Raw genomic sequence first — 8,057 nt, 5'->3', positions numbered from 1 at the left:
GGGAATGGGAATTCTTAAAACGTAGTCAATCTCTGCAAGTATTGAGAATCTAAGTGAAAGTATAGGATGAATGGGTGGCAGTTTTCTTCAGGTCGGAGAGTCCTCCTAAGAACCGGGTTTGATTGGAAAGGTTGACTGTACACAGTGTGACTGAAGGCTTTGTGCCTTACCCTCACTGGCTACAAAAAGAAACAAATAAATCCAATATCAGTGCAACACAAAAATTCTCTTGGTGCCTAAATTCCACCATGAAGATTCATTGCTTTGGGAAAGCCAAGTTTCTTGGTAGACGTCTTGGTTTAAACTGTCTTCCCTAAAAAAGCCACAAACAGAATATGTAGAGGTTGGTGAGAATAGGGGAAATGAGAAAGGGAGGTAAATGTAGAGCTATATCAGCCCTGTTTCGGACGGGAAGGGTGGGAAGGAGCAAAGAAGGACCATATTGGTGAGTAACACATTCCTGAGGGCTGAGTTGGAGGATGAGAATGCACCCATCACAAGGCAGCCTCCCTCCTGGTTTAATCAAAACCGAGGACAACTATCCGGGTGGGGCAGAAATTTCCTTTGTGAAATAGCACTTTCCCTTGAAGCCAAGGAGTTCTTAGGGACATTTTCTGGCCATATATCTAACACCTCCAAAGCACTCTAAGAGGCACAGTGGGAAGAGAGCGGGGCAGTTAGATAATAGACCACAAAAGCGTCCATGCCTACATGGAGCATTTTCTGAACTAGACACACACACAGAGGAAGGGCAATTTGGAAAGAAAAGGTATATCCCAGGAGCTAAGACAAAAGGGGAAGTTATAATGAGTTCTTCCCTTCTTCCTGCTCTTCCTCCTTTTACTTCTGTGAATATTCACAGAAAATTACCATCCTGCTCTGTATTTTGAGAGAGAATATAAATCTACTGCCTCCCAACATGTCACAGCCGCCATTTGCCACTGCCAACCACCTATGGATTTCCTATAAGCAGGGTTCATTCATTGTGCAAATTAGATAATTGAAACAATCTATCTGCTTCAGGCTGCTGGCTTCAGGGGTGATGCTTGCCTGTTGCCATGACAAGTAATTTTCAGAGTGAAATTTTAGGCACAGTAACTCACTGAACAATAAGCTGTTGCGCTGTTCTGTTTATCAGGAAGACAAGACCTTTTTTAAGGATAAAATTCTTTATTTATTTATATTTATTGGCTACTGGAGATGATAAAGCAACCTCTTGCCAATTAGTATTCTAGCCAGCCCCTTTTCTTCTGCTTTATGATCATCTCCCTTGCTGCAAAGGAAGATATGATGAAAGAGTACAATTCCATTGATGGTGGTCCTCTGGGATTCCTCAGTCATACCTTCTAGATGGTGGGTTATTGATTATGGTGCAGACCTTGAAGGGATGAAATCAGAGGAGCTAGGAAATCCATAGCTTGTGTTGCTTTACAAATACGCGTGTGGCATCTTCACCCAAGGATTAATTATACTTCTATATATTGTAATCAGAAAGAAAAGTCTTTAAAAATTTTTTTTATTGAGTATAGTTGATTTACAATGTTGTGTTAATATCTGCTGTACAGCAAAGTGATTCTGTTATACATATATATACATTCTTTTTTAATATTCTTTTGCATTGTGGTTTATCATAGGATACTGAATGTGGTTCTCTGTGCTATACAGTAGGACCTTGTTGTCTATGCATTCTATATATAAAAGCTTATATCTGCTAACCCCAACCTCCCACTCCATCCCTCCTCCAACCCCCTCCCCCTTGGCAAGCACAAGTCTGTTCTCTATGTCCGTGATTCTGTTTCTGCTTCGCAGATAGGTTCATTTGTGTCATATTTTAGATTCCACATATAAGTGCTATCATATGGTATTTGTATTTGTTTCAGAAAGAAAAGTCTTAAAAGGAGAGCAACATAGGCTTGGAACATTTTTCTCTGTGTTTTATAGGATTAAAAGCAGTCAGCAAAGTCAGAGAGGTCAGAAGAGGACATGAGCTCTGTGAAAGCTGGGACCCCAGCGGCTTTTGATCTCTGCCTTGTCCCCTTTGCCTGGAAGGGCTCAAGCCCCATCAGGTGCACTTGATAGATATTTTCTGAACAAACAAGTGAATGAATGAATTGCTTTCTCTCACTTCACTTCAGATACATTGCATTCTAGTGTCCTCCCCCTTTCCCTTCTCATCAAAACCTGCTCTTCCAAACCTATCTCCATTTAAGCACAAGTCCCTACGACCTGCTCCATGAAAAGAGGTCTGTATGTCCACATAAGTTTGGGAAATTATGCATGCATTCTATTCTTGGTGTTTGAAAATGCTCATGGGAATACTAGAGGTACTTTCTCCTGCAGCTAAGAAATCGGAATAACTTTGCCAAACTCAAATTTTCCTAAACTTTATTCATTTATTTCATTTCATTTGGTAGATATTTTTTTTTAATTAATTTATTTATTTATTATTTATTTTTGGCTGTGTTGGGTCTTCGTTCCTGTGCGAGGGCTTTCTCTAGTTGCGACAAGCGGGGGCCACTCTTCATCGCGGAGCGCGGGCCTCTCACTGTCGCGGCCTCTCTTGTTGCGGAGCACAGGCTCCAGACGCGCAGGCTCAGTAGTTGTGGCTCACGAGCCTAGTTGCTCCGTGGCATGTGGGATCTTCCCAGACCAGGGCTCGAACCCGTGTCCCCTGCATTGGCAGGCAGATTCTCAACCACTGCGCCACCAGGGAAGCCCCATTTGGTAGATATTAATTGAACATTTGTTATGTGCCAGGAAATGGTCTAGACATAGGAAGTGACCAATCAGATAAAAGTCCTGTCCTATGGAATTTACATTCTGGTGGGGAAGACAGAGAGTGCACAAATAAATAAAATATTTAGCTGATCAGATGGTGGTAAGTGAAGTGCAGTGAAGAAAAATAAAAAGGCAAGAGCGGTAGGGAGGGCTGTGACAGGGAGTTACAGTTTCAAGTTGAGTGGTTATCATTGAGGAGAGGTTTGAGCAAAGACCTGAAAGAGGTGAGGGCGTGAGTCACTAGGGGGAATGGTATTCCAAGCAGAGGAAGCAGCAAGTGCAAAGGTCCTGGGAATGTCTGCATGTCTGGAGTGTGTGAGGAAACCAAGATGGCCAGGGCTGCTGGATGAGTCTAGGATGGGGAGAGCAGTAAGAGGAAAGGTCATGGAGGCGAGAGGGGTAGGCATGGGGGTCAGGTTATGGAGATCATATCTAACCGCAGAAGTGCTTCACTGGTAGTGCTGAGAAGTGTTGTCTTTGCTCAGAACCCTCCTTGGTCTCCGCACACACAAGTAAAAAACAAACACACACACACAATGTTAAGAAAAAGAAAAAACGAGACCTGTTTCCTCATGAGTAAAATGGGGAAAATAATATTGCCTTCCTTTCAAAGATTTTTTTACTAATAAAAAAATAAATTTTATAGAGTTGTGGGCATTTAGTTAATGCTCAGTAAATGTTAGCTCTTTGCTTTTTTTCTCTTTCTCACTCCATCTCCCAAAAAACATGTTGTCTGCCCACTCTACTATCATGCTGCTATAATATAGCAAGGATAACAGTAAGCAATAAGCATGAAGTGCAGAATCAAAGGCACAGGACAGCAAGCGTTGAAGGTGGACAGATAAAAACAAAAACCTTGGTGGATATAATGCCGTAGATTCCACTAATGAAAAAGATGAGAGAAACTAAAAAATCCCACACCAGAGGATCAAGAAAGCAAACAGGGCAACAGGGATCAGGATTCTGGGCTGTAAATGTGGACGTCGGGGGCAAACAGTGAGGAGGGCACCTTGTACCCACCAGTGAGGAAGGCACCTTGTACCCACCAGTGAGGAAGGCACCTTGTACCCACCAGGGGGGTTTCTTGGAAGAGTGAACATGAGATGTTTTTTGGGGGGTATATGGGAGGATGAGTGGGCCTTTTTGACAGCCCATGTTGAAGACCCCATGGGTTGAAAACGTGTGGATATTTAGATTCTGACAAAAGATTGGCAAATCACTGCTTGAGAGTTTTGGTTTCCCTGCATCATAACCAACACATGATATTATCATACTTTGTTAATCTAATGGATATGGAAATATCTTTCATTGGTATTTTACTTTATGTTTCCCCAATTAGACTGTCATTGAGCTTCTTGTCATATGTTTGTTGGAAATTAGGGTTAAATTCATTTAATTCATTGATATTTATTGAGATTACTTATATTCATATAATATGTTCATTTATTTCACTGTTGCCCTATTAATGGTTATGGGTATTGTTGCCAGGTTTTGGTATTACAAGCAATGTTTTAATGAATAATCACCTACCCATGTCATCTTGTACACATTTAGGTTTCTTTGTTGGGTAAATTCCCACAAATAAAATCACTGAATCAAAAGTGTGTGTATTTATAATAATCAGTAGGAAATATATTTTATTTTAATCATTTAGTCATTGTATAATACAGGAACATATTATAATCTTTAAAAAGATCAAAAGGGTAAATTGTAAAAAGTAAGTCTTCAGTCAGCTTTTCCCCTCTAGCCCCCCAGTTCCTTTTCCTGGGGGCTAATACTGCTACCAGCTTATAAAGAATCCTTCAGGACTTCCCTTTGGCCGCTGTTCCGTACTACCCTGAGAGGCTCTATTTCCCTGCGACTTTAGAGTCTCAGGCGACTTGAGGCATTTGAGGCCATTTGAGGGGAAATGGTTCCAGGCGAGAGAGGATCAGGCAGTGGCAATGGAGGGGTCGCAGTCACGCCAGGCTGCCCGTAGGGAAAAAGCCTGAGGGGCCCTCTCGGTCGCTGGAGCCTGCGATTTCTTCCTTTGTCGGGCCCTGCCTACCGCGAAGATGAGCTCGGCCTGGGTCACTACTTTCGAGAAGGAGCATCTCTGGATGTATCTGCAGGTGCTCGGCTTCGAGCTGGGCTTGGCGACCGTAGCCTGTGGAAAGATGGTGTCGCACACGCACCTCAGAGTGAACATGTTTGACAAGCTGAACCGTGAGGCCTTTCAAATAGTTTCTTATTTTTTGTTTCAAACGCTTGACCAGTCTCTCAGTAAAGAAGTTTTCAAACTTTGTTGGCCTCCATTTGACCAAAAGAGTGATACTGAATTCCGAAAACATTGCTGTGAATGGTTAAAGAAGATTTCTGCTGAATGTGGAAGTAGCTTTCCTCAAGTTGTGGGTTCACTATTTCTTTCTCCTGGTGGTCCTAAGTTTATTCATCTGATGTATCACTTTGCAAGATTTGTTGCAATAAAATATATAAAAACCCATTCTAAAAATTCTTCTGTACATTTTAGAGACATTTAATGTAAAGCCACAAGATTTGCACAGGTGCATTGCCAGATGCCATGTAGCATGTAACAGATTTTTACAAATTTTGTAAAGAGAAGATTGTGTTACCTGAAAATACCAGGAAAATGCACAATTGTCAGTTAAACAAGCACGAAATTTGAGATCAGAATGTATAGGACAGCAAAACCAAATTAAAAAAATGGAACCCTATGATGACCAAAGTAATATACAAGAGAAAATTCAAAAGGTTCGGTCTTTGTGGGCTTCAGTGAATGAAACATTCATGTTTTTGGAAAAAGAGGGAGAAGTTGTTAGTTCAGTCCTTAGTCTTGTTAACCAATATACTTTAGATGGAACTAATGTTGCTATCAATATTCCAAGGCTCTTACCTGACAAAATTGAGAAACAAATGTGTCAGTTGCACATAGGAAATGTTTATGAGGCTGGAAAATTGAATCTCTTAACAGTTATTCAGTTACTAAATGAAGTCTTGAAAGTAATGAAATATGAACATTGTCAGGCTGACCAAGCAAGACTGACAAAAGACCTTCACTTCCTTGAAAAAGAGACCAAATTTCAGAGAGAAAGATTGTCAGATCTGAAGCATATGAGGTATAAAATAAAAGAAGATCTCACAACTGTAAGACATTCTATTGTTGAAAAACAAGAAGAATGGCATAAAATTTGGAAAGAATTTCTCGGCCTGTCTCCTTTCAGTCTAATTAAAGGTTGGACTCCAGCTGTGGATCTTTTACCACCTATTTCTCCCCTTTCATTTGATCCTGCTTCAGAAGAAGCATACGCGAAGAGTATTCTTTTGCAGTACCCTACTTCACTTCCAGATACACCTAAGCAACATATCCAGGAAAATGATTGCAAGAAGGGCAAGTGATATATTGGAAACTAAATGTGATCTAGCCAAGGGCCCTGCTTCTTTCCTGTGGCAGCTCATTTCACCATCAGATAGAAACAGTGTTACACTACTTGAAAATGACAGGAAGTTGACATCTCCTAGAGAGAAAAATGAAACAGTTTCTAAGAAAACACCAGAATTTGAAGACTCTTCATCATCAAATATTGCAAAGAGTAGTGCATTTGGAGGGTCTCTGCCAGCTAAAAAAGTGATCCATTCCAAAAAGATCAAGATCATCTGGTAGAAGAGGTTGCAAGGGCAGTTTTATCTGATTCACCACAACCTTCTAAAGGAAAAGAAGTAATGTTAGAGGAACTAATTGACTTTCTAGTTTCTAACCCGTTCTTAACAAGGAATCAAGTTCCCTGAACTCCAGAAAGCTTGATAAGTGATATTAGGAGCTCATGGAGAAAAGCTGTTAAAATAGATAACAGAAGTACAGAACCAATTCAAATGGTTACTGAACATAGAGAAGTATTGCCAGAATCCTCACCTGTGGTGCATAATCAAAAAGAGTTCAACATGGCCAGTTTTTTCTCAGCAACCACTGTGTCCGATTCTAGCCATTCTCGTTTGCCTGAAGAGAAAGTTGTTTCAGATTGCCTCAAGTGTGTGATTCAGAAACCTGTGGTGGCCAGTTACATAGGTGAACCAACAACACAACATCTGTCAGATTTGTTAAATAAGGACATAATTTGTAAGCAAGATTTGGAATGTACAGCTTTACAGAACAAGCTTTTAGAAACTAGCCACATAGAGACATTGTCCCCTGCTATAGGCAATAGGAGAGATGTGATAGGTAGCAGTGAAGAATAGTGTATTAAAATATCAGACCACTCGAAAGCTTTTTACAGAGATCTTTCCATGCATAAAAGTATGTTACGGAACTCTTTTCAGGTATCAAGTGGAATTAGTTCCAGTTCTAAAGATAGTGATTTTGGCATATTACATGAAACTCTTCCAGAAGAAGTCGGTCACTTAAGTCTTAATAGCTCCAGTAGTACAGACACCAATTTTAAACTGGAAGCAAATAGTCCTATGCACAGTGGCATTTTCCCAGAAGGTGTTGTGGAAGGAAGACAGACTACTCCAGAATCAGACTTTAATTTACAGGCTACTTGCAGTGGATGTGAGGCTCTGAAGAAATCTTCGTCCAAGCAAAGGGAAGAAATTTGCCTCTCTAATCCTGAAACACTTGAAAGACAAACCTGAATTGAGCCTTACTTCCCAGTACATGCAAATTGATGATAATGCTTAACTTTTTGGGCACTCATGATTTGCACATTGACTATACAAAACCATCTTCACACATGTCCCTTGGTGAAAGAAAACGGTCTCTTTCACCACGAATTAAGTTTTCTCCAGTGGAACAAAGATTGAGGACCACAATACCATGTAGTCTTGGAGAATTTCTACCTAATTTAAGTCAGTTTTGCAGAAGAAGAAATCTTGAATAAGAGCCTGATGCAAAAGAATCTCCATCTGACTTGAAAGATGAAGCAGTAGTCCAGTCAATTTAACTATGATGAACTTAAGTTGAAGCAATGTCACAGGATAAAAACTGATTTGTAATTTAAATACACAATGGAAGTGTAACTGTTTTTCAAGGTCTAAAAAAGTCCTAAATAATGCTTTTTAGCCTTCTCTGCCGATTTTAGGTAAGGAGAGTATGTTTGGATTTTCTCTCTCTGTATGGATATGGGGTTGAAATGTGAAGTATTTGCAAAACAAACAAGTTAGGAGAAGCCATTTTGGTTTCTTGCATAATCTTGTAAGCATGAAGTAAATGGCAAAGTATTAGGTTAACTAATTCATTATGTTCTAATTTCAGTTAATTAACATAAGGATGAGTAGTTTTTGAT

General features: G+C 40.2%; 1 pseudogene; it reads left to right on the top strand.

Moving 5' to 3' along the window:
- Window positions 1-4,832: 4,832 nt before the first annotated feature.
- On the top strand, window positions 4,833-7,652 carry LOC133091427 (HAUS augmin-like complex subunit 6; annotated as a pseudogene).
- Window positions 7,653-8,057: the final 405 nt, after the last annotated feature.

Source organism: Eubalaena glacialis, chromosome 1 (assembly GCF_028564815.1).
Source record: "Eubalaena glacialis isolate mEubGla1 chromosome 1, mEubGla1.1.hap2.+ XY, whole genome shotgun sequence".
Lineage (NCBI taxonomy): Eukaryota > Metazoa > Chordata > Mammalia > Artiodactyla > Balaenidae > Eubalaena > Eubalaena glacialis.
This window is presented reverse-complemented; position numbering and strand designations above follow the sequence as displayed.